This window comes from Hordeum vulgare, chromosome 1H (genome assembly GCF_904849725.1).
Source record: "Hordeum vulgare subsp. vulgare chromosome 1H, MorexV3_pseudomolecules_assembly, whole genome shotgun sequence".
Classification (NCBI taxonomy): domain Eukaryota; kingdom Viridiplantae; phylum Streptophyta; class Magnoliopsida; order Poales; family Poaceae; genus Hordeum; species Hordeum vulgare.
The window spans coordinates 61,963,237-61,982,402 of record NC_058518.1 but is presented as its reverse complement, the minus strand read 5'-3'; positions in this window follow the sequence as shown (position 1 = coordinate 61,982,402).

Sequence of the window (19,166 nt, the reverse complement as noted above, 5' to 3'; positions counted from 1 at the left end):
TTTTTTTTTTCTGTTTTAGTTCTGCACACATTATTACCTTTGTAATAATTGTATTTTCTTGTTTTAATTAGTGTGTGAGGCAAGTAAGATCTTTGGGATGGTCTATGGCGTTTGCAAGTTGATTTTGCTGAAAAACAGAAACTTTTGCTCCCAGTCCAGGAATTTTGTAAATTCACTGAAGCGTAATTGTGATTTGAATTTTTTACACAAGATTGTTTTACAAATTTTCCAGATTGTCCTAATTTTCCAAAAGTTGTGGAGTTACGGAAGTATTCTAAGTAAACAGATTGCTACAAACTGTTCTATTTTTGACAGATTCTGTTTTCTTTGTGTTGTTTGCTTATTTTGATGAATCTATGGGTTGTATATGGGGGTATGAAACATGGAGAAGTTGGAATACAGTAAATATTACATCAATATAAATAATAAATGAGTTCACAATAGTACCTAAAGTGGTGATTCATTTTTCTTATACTAACAGATCTCATGAGTTCTTTGTTGAGTTTTGTGTTGTGAAGTTTTCAAGTTTTGGGTAATGATTTGATGGAATATGGAATAAGGAGTGGCAAGAGCCTAATCTTGGGGATGACCAAGGCACCCCAAGCCATATTAAAGTATACCAAAGAGCCAATGTCTTCAATCCATCGGTAAATTTAGTCGAGGCTATATTTTTATTCACCACATGATATGTGTTTTGCTTGGATTATCTTGTATGATATGAGTCTTTACTTCTAAGTTTTTCACATTCATCCTTGATGCACACATATTTTGAGAGAGACACGCTGAATCGTGAATTTATTAGAATACTCTTTGTGCTTCACTTATATCTTTTGAGCTAGGCAATGTTGCTCTAGTGCTTCACTTATATCTTTTAGAGCACGACGGCGTTGTGTTTTATAGAAATTATTAAACTATCGTACCTCACTTATATTATTTTGATATTTCTTTAAACAACATGGAAATTGGTTTAGGTTATGATTTTTGTCCTAATATAATCGGCATCCAAGAGGGATATAATAAAAACTTTCATATTAAGTGCACTGAATATGATGATAAGTTTGATTCCTTGCATATAGTTTTGAGATATGAAGATGGTAATATGAGAGTCATGCTAGTAAATAACTGTGAATCATAAGGAATACTTATGTTAAAGCTTGTGATTCCCGTAGCATGCACGTATGGTGAACCGTTATGTGATGAAGTTGGAGCATGATTTTTTTAATGGTTGTCAACCTTTGTGTGGAGGTCGGGATCGCGCGATGGTTAACTCCTACCAACCCTTCCCATAGGAGCATGCTTCTAATACATTGCTTTGATAACTAATAGGATTTTGCAATAAGTATGTGAGTTCTTTATGACTAATGTTGAGTTCATGGATTATACAGACTCTCACCCTTCCACCTTTGCTAGCCTCTCTAGTACCGCGCAACTTCCACCGATACATTAAACCCACCTTCCTCAAAACAGCCACCATATATTTTCCTCAAAATAGCCACCATACCTACCTATTATGGCATTTTCAGAGCCATTCTGAGATATATTGCCATGCAACACCAACGTCCCATTTATTTAAGACACGCACCATCACTTCCATATTCCTTGTAGAGTCATATTTGGTTCTAGATATCGAGTTGTAATCTTTTGAGTTGTAAGTAAATAAAAGTGTGATGATTTGCATTATTAGAGCATTGTCCCATGTGAGAAAAATATGATGGAAGCTATGATTCCCTCACAAGTTGGGATGAGTCTCCGGACTTTACAAAAAAATAAAAGAGGCCAGTGAAGCCCATAACAAAAAGAGGCCAAAGTAGCCCACCAAAAAAAGAAAAAAAGGAAAAGAAAAAAAATGAGAGAAAGAAAGAAGGGACAATGCTACTATCTTTTTCTGGCATTCACCATAGACCTATGGGTCCATAGCTAGTAACTAGATGGTTTCTTCTCTCTCTTGGATCTTCAATACAAAGTTCTCCATGATCTTCATGGAGATCTATCCGATGTAATCTTCTTTTGTGGTGTGTTTGTCGAGTTCCAATGAATTGTGGATTTATGATCAGATTATCTATGAATCTTATTTGAGTTTCTTCTGATCTCTCTTATGCATGATTTCATATCCTTGTAATTCTCTTCGAGTTGTGGGTTTTGTTTGCCCAACTAGATCTATGATTCTTGCAATTGGAGAAGTGCTTGGTTTTGGGTTCATACCGTGCGGTGACCTCACCCAGTGAGAGAAGGGGTAGCGAGGCACGCATCATGTTGTTGCCATCAAGCATAAAAAGATGGGGTTTTCATCATTGGTTTGAGATTATCCCTCTACATCATGTCATCTTTCTTAAGGCATTACTCTGTTCGTCATGAACTCAATACACTAGATGTATGCTGGATAGCGGTCGATGTGTGGAGTAATAGTAGTAGATGCAGAAAGTATTGGTCTACTCGTCTTGGACGTGATGCCTATATGTATGATCATTGCCTTAGATATCATCATGACTTTGCACGGTTCTACCAATTTCTCGACATTAATTTGTTCACCCACTGTAATATTTGCTATTTGGGGAGAAGCCTCTGGTGAACACTATGGCCCCCGGGTCTACTCCACACCATATTTCCAGCCTTACACTTTTTACTTCGTTGCACTTTCTGCCTTCAGATCTCACTTTCCAAACAATCTTGAAGGGATTGACAACCCCTTTGAAGCGTTGGGTGCAAGCTCGTTTGTGTTTGCGCAGGTACTCTGGACTTGACGAGACCCTCCTACTGGATCGATACCTTGGTTCTCAAACTAAGGGAAATACTTACTGCTCCTTTGTTGCATCACCCTTTCCTATTCAAGGGAAAAACCAACGCAAGCAAGTCTCCGTCAACGTGTCAATTTCTGGCGCTGTTGTTTGAGAAGTAGCAGTGAGTTACATGATCTCATGGTCATAGGAACATATACTTGACATGAAGAAAACAATAGAAACAAAATGACACGATCACATGCTACGTTTATAGTTTGGGTCTTGTCGATCACACCGTTCCCCTAATTATGTGATCCCGTTATCAACTGACAACAGTTGTCTATGGAGAGGAAACCTTAACCATCTTTGATCAACGAGCTAGTCAACTAGAGGCTCACCAAGGACATTGTTTTGTCGATATATCCACACATGCATTTGTGTTTCCATTCAATACAATTATAGCATGGATAATAAATGATTATTTTGAAATAGGAAATATAATAATAACTATTTTATTATTGCCTCTAGGCATATTTCCAACATATACCACATCTGAATCATAAACCAAATGAGGGCCGACGGGGACGGATATCAAAACCATGTCACTGTGTATAAGAAACAATCATACAGGTAAGAAAACAATCTAAATCATACAAATAAATTTTTCTTGTATAAAAAGGATAAGAACAAGAGGATCACCAAGGTGGTACTGGCGTGACACAGTGCGGGCGATCGACGGTGGTTAGGACAGGGACATGAAGGCGCAAAGTAAACCACACCTAAAGAGATGCAAACTAAGAAGTTAATTTGAGTTCAACTTGCATATAAATCAAATAGACTCCCACATAGTTACTCCCAAACTAGAACCCACAAATCACTATACTTATAGAGCATTGAACGAGCTAATCTAGCAATGAGAGATAAAGGACAAAGTTTATAACCTTTGTGAACACTTGAATAGATGGGGTGCCTCAAATCTTGACAAATTTTGACAAAATGGAGGGATGAGCTCGAGAAGGGGAAGAGTAAACATAGAATGGAGAGGATGAGCTCGGGATAGTAGAAGCATCTATATATAGGGATATATTTAGTACCGTTGGTTCTTACAAACTTGGACTAGAGATGATCCATCTCTAGTCCCGGTTGGTGTTAGAAACCGGGACTAAAGGGGCTCGTAGGGGCCCCAGCGTGACACCAGCCTCCCAACACCCCTTTAGTACCGGTTGGTAACACCAACTGGGATTAAAGGTTCCTCATAAACCGGGACTAATGTCTAGCCTCATGAACCAGGAGTAGTGGCAGCATTAGTCACGGTCCAAAAGCCAACCGAGACTAATACTGCGGTCCAAAGGCCTGTTTCTACTAGTATTTACCGCCCAAGTCTTTGCCCGCGTTGCCTTTATCATCCATGTCGCTATGGTGCCAACGAAAATACATAGACAATATTACAAATGGATAGTGTACAAAATGATTATGCACTGCTCTGCTTAAATACAAAATGTCATGACTAATCCTTCATAGATCAAATCTCCTAACTAAATCCAACATATGTCCAAACTTAGTTCAAAAATATCTTCTAACTAAATCCAAAATTAGTCCAATCTCAATTCAAAATATGTCCTAAGTAAATCCAAAATAAGTCCAAACTCAATTCAAAATATCTCCAATTAAATCCAAAATAACTACAAATAAATCCAATTTTTTCTTAATTAAATCCATAATATTTCATAACCCAAATCTGCTGACAACTTTCTAGTGCGTGAGAACGCAAACTAAGTCCAAAATATGTCCTAACTAAATCCGAATTACACTTCCTATCAATCGAAATCTAGTCATAACTTTCTCATATTACAGAAAATCTCCTAACTAAATCCAAAATACGTCATAACTAAATACAAAGTACACTTACTTTGAATCAAAATGTTTAGTCACAACTACGCCAACAATTAAATATCATAAACCCTAATCATATCCGATCCTATTGGTACTACATAGAAGGGACCAGACAAGGTTAGAGATCGCGGAGGCACTTACATCTCAAAGGTCGTTGCAAAGATCCGGCACAATGGAAGGCGATGACGATGATCTGGCTTCGCGTCGTGGAAGGGGCGTCCAATCGGGAAAGGAGGGGATTAGGCGGCTCCTCAGAAGATCTCGCCCCACATAACCCGAGGGGGATCGTGTCCGAGGGAGGGGTGGAGGAGGAGAAGGAGGAAGAGGGAGTGGTGCGAGGGAGGGGGTGTAGGAGGAGAAGGAGGAGGAGGGAGTGGCATGACGAGTGCGTGTGGCGCACAACGGAGATCGAGGGCGGCGATGTGTTTGCTGGAGGCTATGGTTTGAGAGGAGCTGACGAACCGCTCTAACGGTAATTCGAATGAACACACACTATGACGATGGTGTTTAGTTATAATCAAGTGTTATGTTAATGCAATTATTTATTCGAAATTTTTGGACAATAATACCCCTGACTTAATTGGGCAACCCTAAAATTTAATATTTTTAGGTCGAAAATGCCCTTGGGATTTAATCACTACGGGAAATAGCTATTTTGCCTACTGTGAAATTCTTTGCCGTCAGCTTATCATCGGGGCAGACGACAAAGATTATTTTGTCGTCTTCAAGCAGGCGGCAAAGTAAAACAAACGACAAAAGTAACATAAAGCAGACGACAAAGAACACTAGACGACAAAGATATCTTTGCCGTCAACTGGTCTTGTAGTTCACGACAAAGATTTCATCTTTGCCGTCTTGCTGCACTATGGCTGACGGCAAAGAAATATCCATTGGTCCATCTAACAGTGCTAAACGGGCCAACACTTTGCTTTCTTGGGTTCTGTCCAGCTAAGGGCAAAGAGAGCCTCTTTGTCGCCTGGTTTCCTCACCCATGGCGACAAAGAACTAAAAAAGAAAAAAAGAAAAAAATTGCAACCACACAACCCCATACATCTGTTGGAGAACGTCGCATGGGAAACAAAAATTTTCCTACGCGCACGAAGACCTATCATGGTGATGTCCATCTACGAGAGGGGATGAGTGATCTACGTACCCTTGTAGATCGTACAGCAGAAGCGTTAGTGAACGCGGTTGATGTAGTGGAACGTCCTCACGTCCCTCGATCCGCTCCGTGAACAATCCCGCGATCAGTCCCACGATCTAGTACCGAATGGACGGCACCTCCGCGTTCAGCACACGTACAGCTCGATGATGATCTCGGCCTTCTTGATCCAGCAAGAGAGATGGAGAGGTAGAAGAGTTCTCCAGCAGCGTGACGGCGCTCCGGAGGTTGGTGATGACCTTGTCTCAGCAGGGCTCCGCCCGAGCTCCGCAGAAACGCGATCTAGAGGAAAAACCGTGGAGGTATGTGGTCGGGCTGCCGTGGAAAAGTCGTCCCAATCAGCCCTAAAACCTCCGTATATATAGGTGGGAGGGAGGGGGCCTTGCCTTGGGGCTCAAGGAGCCCCAAGAGGGTCGGCCGAGTCCAAGGGGGAAGGCTCCCCCCCAAACCGAGTTGGACTTGGTTTGGTGGGTGGGAGTCCTTCCTTCCCTTCCCACCTCCTTTTTATTTTCTTTTCTCTTTGATTTTCTTTCCTAGGCGCATAGGGCCCTTTTGGGCTGTCCCACCAGCCCACTAAGGGCTGGTGTGCCACCCTCAAGGCCTATGGGCTTCCCCGGGGTGGGTTGCCCCCCCCCCCCCGGTGAACTCCCGGAACACATTCGTCATTCCCGGTACATTCCCGGTAACTCCGAAAACCTTCCGGTAATCAAAAGAGGTCATCCTATATATCAATCTTCGTTTCCGGACCATTCCGGAAACCCTCGTGACGTCCGTGATCTCATCCGGGACTCCGAACAACATTCGGTAACCAACCATATAACTCAAATACGCATAAAACAACGTCGAACCTTAAGTGTGCAGACCCAGCGGGTTCGAGAACTATGTAGACATGACCCGAGAGACTCCTCGGTCAATATCCAATAGCGGGACCTGGATGCCCATATTGGATCCTACATATTCTATGAAGATCTTATCGTTTGAACCTCAGTGCCAAGGATTCATATAATCCCGTATGTCATTCCCTTTGTCCTTCGGTGTGTTACTTGCCCGAGATTCCATCGTCAGTATCCGCATACCTATTTCAATCTCGTTCACTGGCAAGTCTCTTTACACGTTCCGTAATACAAGATCCCGCAACTTTCACTAAGTCATATTGCTTGCAAGGCTTGTGTGTGATGTTGTATTACCGAGTGGGCCCCGAGATACCTCTCCATCACACGGAGTGACAAATCCCAGTCTTGATCCATACTAACTCAACTAACACCTTCGGAGATACCTGTAGAGCATCTTTATAGTCACCCAGTTACGTTGCGATGTTTGATACACACAAGGCATTCCTCCGGTGTCAGTGAGTTATATGATCTCATGGTCATAGGAATAAATACTTGACACGCAGAAAACAGTAGCAACAAAATGACACGATCAACATGCTACGTCTATTAGTTTGGGTCTAGTCCATCACGTGATTCTCCTAATGACGTGATCCAGTTATCGAGCAACAACACTTTGTTCATAATCAGAAGACACTGACTATCTTTGATCAACTGGCTAGCCAACTAGAGGCTTGCTAGGGGCGGTGTTTTGTCTATGTATCCACACATGTAAATGAGTCTTCATTCAATACAATTATAGCATGGATAATAAACGGTTATCTTGATACAAGAATTATAATAATAACTATATTTATTATTGCCTCTAGGGCATAATTCCAACAGTCTCCCACTTGCACTAGAGTCAATAATCTAGCCCTCACATCATCATGTGAATTACATTGTAATAAATCTAACACCCATACAGTTCTGGTGTTGATCATGCTTTGGTCGTGGAAGAGGTTTAGTCAGCGGGTCTGCTACATTCAGATCCGTGTGCACTTTGCATATATTTACGTCCTCTCCCTCGACGTAGTCACGGATGAGGTTGAAGCGTCGTTTGATGTGTCTGGTCTTCTTGTGAAACCGTGGTTCCTTTGCTAAGGCAATGGCACCCGTGTTGTCACAGAACAAGGTTATTGGATTCAGTGCGCTTGGCACCACTCCAAGATCCGTCATGAACTGCTTCATCCAGACACCCTCCTTAGCCGCCTCCGAGGCAGCCATGTACTTTGCTTCACATGTAGAATCTGCTACGACGCTTTGCTTGGAACTGCACCAGCTTACCGCACCCCCATTAAGAATAAATACGTATCCGGTTTGCGACTTAGAGTCGTCTGGATCTGTGTCAAAGCTTGCATCGACGTAACCTTTTACGGCGAGCTCTTCGTCACCTCCATACACGAGAAACATCTCCTTAGTCCTTTTCAGGTACTTCAGGATATTCTTGACCGCTGTCCAGTGATCCACTCCTGGATTACTCTGGAACCTACCTGCCATACTTATGGCCAGGCTAACATTCGGTCTAGTGCACAGCATTGCATACATGATAGAACCTATGGCTGAAGCATAGGGGACGAAGCGCATATGCTCTCTATCTTCATCAGTTGCTGGGCACTGAGTCTTACTCAATCTCGTACCTTGTAAAACTGGCAAGAACCCTTTCTTGGACTGTTCCATTTTGAACCTCTTCAAAACTTTATCAAGGTGTGTGCTTTGTGAAAGTCCTATCAGGCGTTTTGATCTATCCCTATAGATCTTAATGCCTAGAATGTAAGCAGCTTCTCCTAGGTCCTTCATAGAGAAACTCTTATTCAAGTAATCCTTTATGCTCTCTAAAACCTGCACGTTGTTTCCAATCAGGAATATGTCATCCACATATAATATTAGAAACGCCACAGAGCTCCCACTCACTTTCTTGTAAATACAAGATTCTCCAACCACTTGTATAAACCCAAATGCTTTGATCACCTCATCAAAGCATTTGTTCCAACTCCGAGATGCTTGCACCAGTCCATAAATGGATCGCTGGAGCTTGCATACCTTGTTAGCATTCTTAGGATCGACAAAACCTTCGGGTTGTATCATATACAACTCTTCCTCAAGGAAACCATTAAGGAACGCCGTTTTGACATCCATCTACCAGATTTCATAATCGAAAAATGCAGCTATTGCTAACATGATTCTGACGGACTTAAGCATCGCTACGGGTGAGAATGTCTCATCGTAGTCAACTCCTTCAACTTGTGAAAAACCCTTTGCCACAAGTCGAGCTTTATAAATGGTCACATTGCCGTCAGCGTCCGTCTTCCTCTTAAAGATCCATTTGTTCTGAATAGCCTTGCAGCCCTCAGGTAGTACCTCCAAAGTCCACACTTTGTTCTCATACATGGATCCTATCTCGGACTTCATGGCTTCTAGCCATTTGTTGGAATCTGGGCCCACCATTGCTTCTTCATAATTTGCAGGTTCATTGTTGTCTAACAACATGATTGATAAGACGGGATTACCGTACCACTCTGGAGCAGCACGTGGTCTCGTTGACCTGCGTGGTTCGACAGAAACATGAACTGGAGTTTCATGATCATCATCATTAACTTCCTCCTCAACCGGCGTCGCAACGACAGAGGTTTCCCCTTGCCCTGCGCCACCATCCAGAGGGATGAGAGGTTCGACAACCTCGTCAAGTTCTATCTTCCTCCCACTCAATTCTCTCGAGAGAAACTCCTTCTCGAGAAAAGCTCCGTTTTTAGCAACAAACACTTTGCCCTCGGATTTGAGATAGAAGGTGTACCCAACTGTCTCTTTTGGGAAACCTATGAAGACGCATTTTTCCGCTTTGGGTTCCAGCTTTTCAGGCTGAAGCTTTTTGACATAAGCATCACATCCCCAAACTTTAAGAAACGACAACTTTGGCCTTTTGCCATACCACATTTCGTATGGTGTCGTCTCAACGGATTTTGATGGTGCCCTATTTAAAGTGAATGCTGCTGTTTCTAATGCATAACCCCAAAACGATAATGACAGATCATTAAGAGACATCATAGATCGCACCATTTCTAATAGAGTACGATTACGACGTTCGGACACACCATTACGCTGTGGTGTTCCAGGCGGTGTTAACTGTGAAACAATTCCACATTGTCTTAAGTGAGTACCAAACTCGAAACTCAGATATTCACCCCCATGATCAGACCGTAGGAACTTGATCTTCTTGTTACGATGATTTTCCACTTCACTCTGAAATTGCTTGAACTTTTCAAATGTTTCAGACTTGTGCTTCATCAAGTAGACATAACCATATCTACTCAAATCGTCAGTGAAGGTGAGAAAATAACGACATCCGCCGCGCGCTTCCACGCTCATCGGACCACACACATCGGTATGTATGATTTCCAACAAATCACTTGCAAGCTCCATTGTTCCGGAGAACGGAGTTTTAGTCATCTTGCCCATGAGGCATGGTTCGCACGTGTCAAGTGAATCAAAGTCAAGTGACTCCAAAAGTCCATCAACATGAAGTTTCTTCATGCGCTTTACACCAATATGACCTAAGCGGCAGTGCCACAAAAACATGGCGCTATCATTGTTAACTCTAACTCTTTTGGTCTCAATGTTATGTATATGCGTATCGCTATCAAGATTCAATATGAACAATCCTCTCACATTAGGTGCATGACCATAAAATATGTTACTCATAGAAATAGAACAACCATTATTCTCTGACTTAAAAGAGTAACTGTCTCGCAATAAACAAGATCCAGATATAATGTTCATGCTCAACGCAGGCACTAAATAACAATGATTTAAGTTCATCACTAATCCTGATGGTAACTGAAGTGAAACTATGCCGACGGCGATTGCATCAACCTTGGAACCATTTGTTGCGCGCATCGTCACTTCATCTTTCGCCAGCCTTCGTCTATTCCGCAGTTCCTGTTTCGAGTTGCAAATATGAGCAACAGAACCGGTATCGAATACCCAAGCACTACTACGAGAGCCGGTTAAGTACACATCAATAACATGTATATCAAATATACCTAATTTTTCTTTGGTCGCCTTCTTATCTGCCAAATACTTGGGGCAATTGCGCTTCCAGTGACCCATACCCTTGCAATAGTAACACTCCCTTTCAGGCTTAGGTCCAACTTTGGGTTTCTTCGCCGGATTGGCAACAGGCTTGCTGCTCTTCTCCGAATTACCCTTCTTGCCTTTGTCGTTTCTCTTGAAACTAGTGGTCTTATTCACCATCAACACTTGATGCTCTTTACGGAGTTCAGACTCTGCGACTTTCAGCATCGCAAACAACTCGCCGGGAGACTTGTTCATCCCTTGCATGTTGTAGTTCAACACAAAGCCTTTATAGCTTGGCGGCAGTGATTGAAGGATTCTGTCAGTGATAGCCTCTTGCGGGAGTTCAATCCCCAGCTCAGCTAGACGGTTTGAGTACCCAGACATTTTGAGCACATGTTCACTTACAGACGAGTTTTCCTCCATCTTGCAAGCATAGAATTTATCGGAGGTCTCATACCTCTCGATCCGGGCGTTCTTCTGAAAGATAAACTTCAACTCTTGGAACATCTCAAATGCTCCATGACGCTCAAAGCCACGTTGAAGTCTTGGTTCCAAGCCAAACAAGACTGCACATTGAACTATTGAGTAGTCCTCCTTACGTGCTAACCAAGCGTTCTTAACATCCTGATCAGCCGTAGCGGGTGGTTCATCTCCTAGCGCAGCATTAAGGACATAATCCTTCTTCCCAGCTTGTAAGATTAGCTTAAGATTATGAGCCCAGTCTACAAAGTTGCTTCCATCATCTTTCAACTTAGCTTTCTCTAGGAACGTATTAAAATTCAGGATGACTGTAGCGTGAGCCATGATCTACAACACAAATATATTCAAAGTGGACTTAGACTATGTTCAAGATAATTAGAGTTTAAGTTAATCAAATTATTCGCTAAACTCCCACTCAAAAAGTACATCTCTCTAGTCATTTGAGTGGTTCATGATCCACTTACACTAGCTCAAGTCCGATCATCACGTGAGTTGAGTATAGTTTCAGTGGTAAGCATCCCTATGCTAATCATATCATCTATATGATTCATGATCGACCTTTCGGTCTCATGTGTTCCGAGGCCATGTCTGCACATGCTAGGCTCGTCAAGCTTAACCCGAGTGTTCCGCGTGCGCAACTGTTTTGCACCCGTTGTATGTGAACGTTGAGTCTATCACACCCGATCATCACGTGGTGTCTCGAAATGACGAACTGTAGCAACGGTGCATAGTCGGGGAGAACACAATTTCGTCTTGAAATTTTAGTGAGAGATCACCTCATAATGCTACCATCGTTTTAAGCAAAATAAGGTGCATAAAAGGATTAACATCACATGCAATTCATAAGTGACATGATATGGCCATCATCACGTGCTCCTTGGTCTCCATCACCAAAGCACCGGCATGATCTTCTTGTCACCGGCGCCACACCATGATCTCCATCAACGTGTTGCCATCGGGGTTGTCGTGCTACTCATGCTATTACTACTAAAGCTACATCCTAGCAAAATAGTAAACGCATCTGCAAGCACAAACGTTAGTATAAAGACAACCCTATGGCTCCTGCCGGTTGCCATACCATCGACGTGCAAGTCGATATTTTCTATTACAACATGATCATCTCATACATCCAATATATCACATCACATCGTTGGCCATATCACATCACAAGCATACCCTGCAAAAACAAGTTAGACGTCCTCTAATTTTGTTGTTGCATGTTTTACGTGGTGACCAAGGGTATCTAGTAGGATCGCATCTTACTTACGCAAACACCACAACGGAGATATATGAGTTGCTATTTAACCTCATCCAAGGACCTCCTCGGTCAAATCCGATTCAACTAAAGTTGGAGAAACCGACACTTGCCAGTCATCTTTGAGCAACGGGGTTACTCGTAGCGATGAAACCAGTCTCTCGTAAGCGTACGAGTAATGTCGGTCCAAGCCGCTTCAATCCAACAATACCGCGGAATCAAGAAAAGACTAAGGAGGGCAGCAAAACGCACATCACCGTGCACAAAAACTTTTGTGTCCTACTCGAGAAGACATCTACGCATGAACCTAGTTCATGATGCCACTGTTGGAGAATGTCGCATGGGAAACAAAAAATTTCCTACGCGCACGAAGACCTATCATGGTGATGTCCATCTACGAGAGGGGATGAGTGATCTACGTACCCTTGTAGATCGTACAGCAGAAGCGTTAGTGAATGCGGTTGATGTAGTGGAACGTCCTCACGTCCCTCGATCCGCCCCGCGAACAATCCCGCGATCAGTCCCACGATCTAGTACCGAACGGACGGCACCTCCGCGTTCAGCACACGTACAGCTCGACGATGATCTCGGCCTTCTTGATCCACCAAGAGAGACGAAGAGGTAGAAGAGTTCTCCGGCAGCGTGACGGCGCTCCGGAGATTGGTGATGACCTTGTCTCAGCAGGGCTCCGCCCGAGCTCCGCAGAAACGCGATCTAGAGGAAAAACCGTGGAGGTATGTGGTCGGGCTGCCCTGGAAAAGTCGTCTCAAATCAGCCCTAAAACCTCCGTATATATAGATGGGAGGGAGGGGACCTTGCCTTGGGGCTCAAGGTGCCCCAAGGGGGTCGGCCGAGTCCAAGGGGGAAGGCTCCCCCCCCCCAAACCGTGTTGGACTTGGTTTGGTGGGTGGGAGTCCTTCCTTCCCTTCCCACCTCCTTTTTTTTCTTTTCTTTTCTCTTTGATTTTCTTTCCTACGCGCATAGGGCCCTTTTGGGCTGTCCCACCAGCCCACTAAGGGCTGGTGTGCCACCCTCAAGGCCTATGGGCTTCCCCGGGGTGGGTTGCCCCCCCCCCCCCCCCCGTGAACTCCCGGAACCCATTCGTCATTCCCGGTACATTCCCGGTAACTCCGAAAACCTTCCGGTAATCAGATGAGGTCATCCTATATATCAATCTTCGTTTCCGGACCATTCCGGAAACCCTCGTGACGTCCGTGATCTCATCCGGGACTCCGAACAACATTCGGTAACCAACCATATAACTCAAATACGCATAAAACAACGTCGAACCTTAAGTGTGCAGACCCTGCGGGTTCGAGAACTATGTAGACATGACCCGAGAGACTCCTCGGTCAATATCCAATAGCGGGACCTGGATGCCCATATTGGATCCTACATATTCTATGAAGATCTTATCGTTTGAACCTCAGTGCCAAGGATTCATGCCCGAGATTCCATCGTCAGTATCCGCATACCTATTTCAATCTCGTTCACCGGCAAGTCTCTTTACGCGTTCCGTAATACAAGATCCCGCAACTTTCACTAAGTCACATTGCTTGCAAGGCTTGTGTGTGATGTTGTATTACCGAGTGGGCCCCGAGATACCTCTCCGTCACACGGAGTGACAAATCCCAGTCTTGATCCATACTAACTCAACTAACACCTTCGGAGATACCTGTAGAGCATCTTTATAGTCACCCAGTTACGTTGCGATGTTTGATACACACAAGGCATTCCTCCGGTGTCAGTGAGTTATATGATCTCATGGTCATAGGAATAAATACTTGACACGCAGAAAATAGTAGCAACAAAATGACACGATCAACATGCTACGTCTATTAGTTTGGGTCTAGTCCATCACGTGATTCTCCTAATGACGTGATCCGGTTATCAAGCAACAACACTTTGTTCATAATCAGAAGACACTGACTATCTTTGATCAACTGGCTAGCCAACTAGAGGCTTGCTAGGGACGGTGTTTGGTCTATGTATCCACACATGTAAATGAGTCTTCATTCAATACAATTATAGCATGGATAATAAACGATTATCTTGATACAGGAATTATAATAATAACTATATTTGTTATTCCCTCTAGGGCATAATTCCAACAATATCACCCCCCGTGCGGCCCCTCTCTCTCTCACGAACCCCAGCCAAACTCCCCACACATCTCCCCCTCGTTCCCGCACAGGCCACCCCGCGCGCTACAGCTAGCCCTCGTCGGTCGTCGCCCCCCTTCCCCTGTTGCCGCCACCGTCCTCCCTGGTTGCTGATACATTTCAAACGTATCGACTTTTCCAAACACTTTTGCTATTGTTTTGGCCTCATTCTTGCATGATTTGAACAAAACTAACCCGAACCGATGTTGTCTTCAGCAGAGCTGCCTGTATGGTTATTGTGTGCAGGAAAATGGATTTTTAGGTGTCCCGAAAAATTATGATTAAAAATAGAGAAAATACACGCACTGGGAGAAACCCTTTACCAGAAGATGGGCCAGAGGGGGGTCACCAGGCCTCCAGGCGACCTGGTGGCGCGCCGTGGCCTCGCAAGGAGGCCGCCTGGGTGGGGTCCACACCTTCTAGTGCCCTACCTTGGCTCCTATTTTTACCCAAGACGAAGAAACGCGAGAACAGAAGTCGTTTTGCAAGTTCTCGATGCGGATCCGCCGCCACCCTCGGTTCTCCTCCGGGAGAGCTAATCTGGAGGCTGCCTTGGCCTCCGGAGAGGGGAAGTCATCGCCATCATCATTACCATTGCCACTCCATCACCCTTGTATGGCTTCCCCTTTCATGTGTGAGTAATTCCCTGCTGTAGGTGAAGGGGATGGTAGGGATTAGATAAGTTAGATCATGTAATAGTTCGTCAAATTGTTGGGGTCATGTTGCCTATCATCTACTATGGTGTTTATCATCTTTGCTACTACTTGTTGCTCTTAATGCTTGTCACTTAGAGCCCGAGTGCCATGATTTCAGATATGAATACCTTATGTTTTCATGAATATATTTGTGTTCTTGATCCTATCTATGAGTAGTATGCACCTATTATAGTCCGGAACCGGCGATCCCAATGGTGATAGCTTGGGACACCAAAGGGGATAGACTATAATTTGAGGATTCCATATATCCATTGATTCTTAATGCTTTGTTCCGGTGCTCTTTGACAGGAGCACCTTAATATCCATAAGTTCCTTTTGGCCCCGTTGGTAGCGGGATGGTAGGACAAAAGATGTTGCAGAAGTTCTTATTGCAAGCACGCATGACATCCTTGGGATACATGCCTAATGTTTCATATTTGTCTAGATGATCATTACTTTTCTGTGTGCCTTGCCCCAAGTTAAGTACATGATATTTCTCATCCATGACCAACCATCCATCTCCCTAGCCTAAAGTGTTTTAATCCTGCTGGTTACAAGTTGCTTTGCTTTAGCTGTTTTACTTTCGTTGCTTTGCCACCATTATTTCCGTTGCCACCATCACTTTCATATCACCGTTGCTACTAGCATTTCGTTGCCAAGCAAGTATCTTTCAGGTGCGGTTGAATGGACAACTCAATAGTTAAAGCTTATAAATATTCTTTGGCTTGCCTTGTGTCGAATCAATAAATCATGTTATGTTATCCGCGAACACTGTTGTGATCCCTTACACTTGTGGGTTATCAAGACTATTTTCTGGTGCCGTTGCCGGGGAGCATAGATTTATTTACAAGTCAACATGGAGTTATTTTGCTTGCTGCGATTTATCCGCTATGGGTCAGAAAGAGACCCCAAGGTTCCGTTTTACCATCCACTACTAGAAAAGGTACTATTCTTAGCACTAGTGCTACGCTTGATTCACCTTCCGTTATGAGTAAGTTTGCTTCATCACCACCACATCCTCCCTCTACCGAGTCTGTCACTATGTCTGATACTTTTGATGATGCTTATACTAATGTTGATGAGACTGGTTTACTTGGTTATTCTATTGAGTCTCAGATTGCCAAGGCTACGAAGCAGTGTGGAATTGAAATTCCTGTTACACGCTTCCCCATTGGTAGATCCATTGGTAGATCCGTTGGTTACCCAGACTAGAGTGGTCGCAAGGAAAGAATTCTTGATGATGATTATGTTGAACTTGATGATGATTTATGCAGGGAGCTTACATAGTGTGCTGACTCTGACCCTGCTTCTGTTAAGAAGCTGCTTGAAAAGCATTCTATGAAGAACAAATTTACTCCTGATCCTAAATTTGCTTCATCTCCTATTTGCGTTGAGGATGCCGATTTTGATTTCTCTGACGATCTTTCACTTATATCCATAGTTGAAGCTGACCCCTTTGATGGCAGAGAAAATGACGACGCTATTGCACACCTTACCAAACTCACTGAGTTGGGTGGCTTATTCACTACAAAGGACAAGAATAGAAATTATTATGTTACGAAGCTACTTCCTTTATCTTTGAAGGGAGATGCTAAAGCATGGTATGATGTAGTACCATGTGGTTCCATTAAGAGTCCTCAAGATTAGCTCAATCTTTTGTTGCTAAATATTTTCCTGCTCATAAGCAACATGCTGCTTTACAAAGAATATATAACTTTAAATAGTTGCAGGTGTTGGAAATATGCCCTAGAGGCAATAATAAATTGGTTATTATTATATTTCCTTGTTCATGATAATCGTTTATTATCCATGCTAAAATTTTATTGATTGGAAACTCAAATACATGTGTGGATACATAAATAACACACTGTCCCTAATAAGCCTCTAGTTGACTAGCTCGTTGATCAAAGATGGTCAAGGTTTCTTGGCCTTAGACAAGTGTTGTCACTTGATAACAGGATCACATCATTACGAGAATGATGTGATGGATAAGACCCAAACATTAAACGTGGCATATGATCGTGTTAGTTTATTGCTACTGTTTTGTGCATCTCAATGTATCTGTTCCTATGACCATGAGATCATGCAACTCCCGGACACCATAGGAATACCTTGTGGGTTATCAAACGTTGCAATGTAACTGGGTAACTATAAAGGTGCTCTAGAGGTATCTCCAAAGGTGTGTGTTGGGTTGGCATGGATCAAGACTGGGATTTGTCACTCCATCTGATGGAGAGGTATCTCGGGGCTCACTCGCTAATAAAACATCACAACAAGCCTTGCAAGCAATGTGACTAAGGAGTTAGTAATGGGATCTTGTATTATAGAAAAAGTAAAGAGACTTGCCGGTATTGAGATTGAACTAGGTATGGAGATACAGACGATCGAATCTCGGGCAGGTGACATACCGAAGGATAAAGGGAACATCATACGGGATTAACTGAATCCTTGACATAGAGGTTCAACCGATAGAGATCTTCATAGAATATATAGGAGCCAAAATGGACATCCAGGTCCCACTGTTGGTTATTGACCGGAGAATGTCTCAGGTCATGTCTACATAGTTCTCGAACCCGCAGGGTCTGCACACTTAAGATTCAGTGATGTTTCAGTATAGTTGAGTTATATGTGTTGGTAACCGAAAGTTGTTCGGAGTCCCGAATGAGATCCCGGATGTCACGAGGAGCTCTGGAATGGTACGGAGGTAAAGATTTATATATAGGAAGTCCTGTTTTGGTCACCGGGAAAGTTTTATGTACTTCGGAAGTGTACCGGAAGTGCCGGGAGGGTACCGGGGACCATCGGGAGGGGTGTCAAGCCCCGAGGGGCCTCATGGGCTGTGGGAGGAGACAAACCAGCCCCTAGTGGGATGGCCTAAGCCCCCACTAAGGCCCATGAGATTTGAGAAGGAAAAAACCCAAAGGTGGAAGAGGAGGAAAGGGTTTCCAAGTGGAGAGGAGGAATCCTACTCCTAGAAGGATTGGAGTAGGACTCCTCCACCTCCAATTTCGGCCAAACCTTGAAGGTTTGAGGCTACCTCCTCCCCTCCCTCCCTCCTATATATACTAGAGGAATTAGAGGCATCCCTAACCCTAATTGCCACGTGCTCCCTCTACTTCTCTCTAGATCTGTTCTTTCTCTAGATCGGTTTTTCAGCAGCTCTTAGGCGAAGCCCTGCTGGAATAGATCCACCACCACCGCCACCATGCCGCCGTGCTGGAGAACACATCTACCTCTCCGCCCCTCTTGATGGATCAAGAAGGCGGGATCGTCATCGAGTTGTACGTGTGCTGAACGCGGAGGCGCCGTCCGTTCGACACTAGATCGGGATGGATCGTGATGGGATTGCAGGATGAATCGAGATGAGATCGCGGGACGGGCGGCGATTTGGATCGCGAATATGTTCCACTACATCAACCGCGTCATATACGCTTCCGCTTAGCGGTCTACAAGGGTATGTAGATTCACTCTCCCCTCTCGTAGATGATCATCACCATGGATAGGTATTGCGTGTGCGTAGGAATGTTTTTGTTTCCCATGCTACGCTTCCCAATAGTGGCATCATGATCTAGGTTCATGTGTATATGATATCTCGAGTATAACTCAAAAGAGTTTGTGGGCCTTGATGTTCAATTTGCTTCCCTCCTTAGTCTTTTCTTGATTCAACGACATTGTTTTATTGAAGTGTCCCGGACCAACTTTACTCGCACTCTTACAAGAGACCGTTTTCATCAACTAACATGCAACTTGTTGCATAAAGATGATTGGCGGGTGTCTGTTTCTTCAACTTTAGTTGAATTGGATTTGACTGAGGCGGTCCTTGGAGAAGGTTAAATAGCAATTTGCATATCACCGTTGT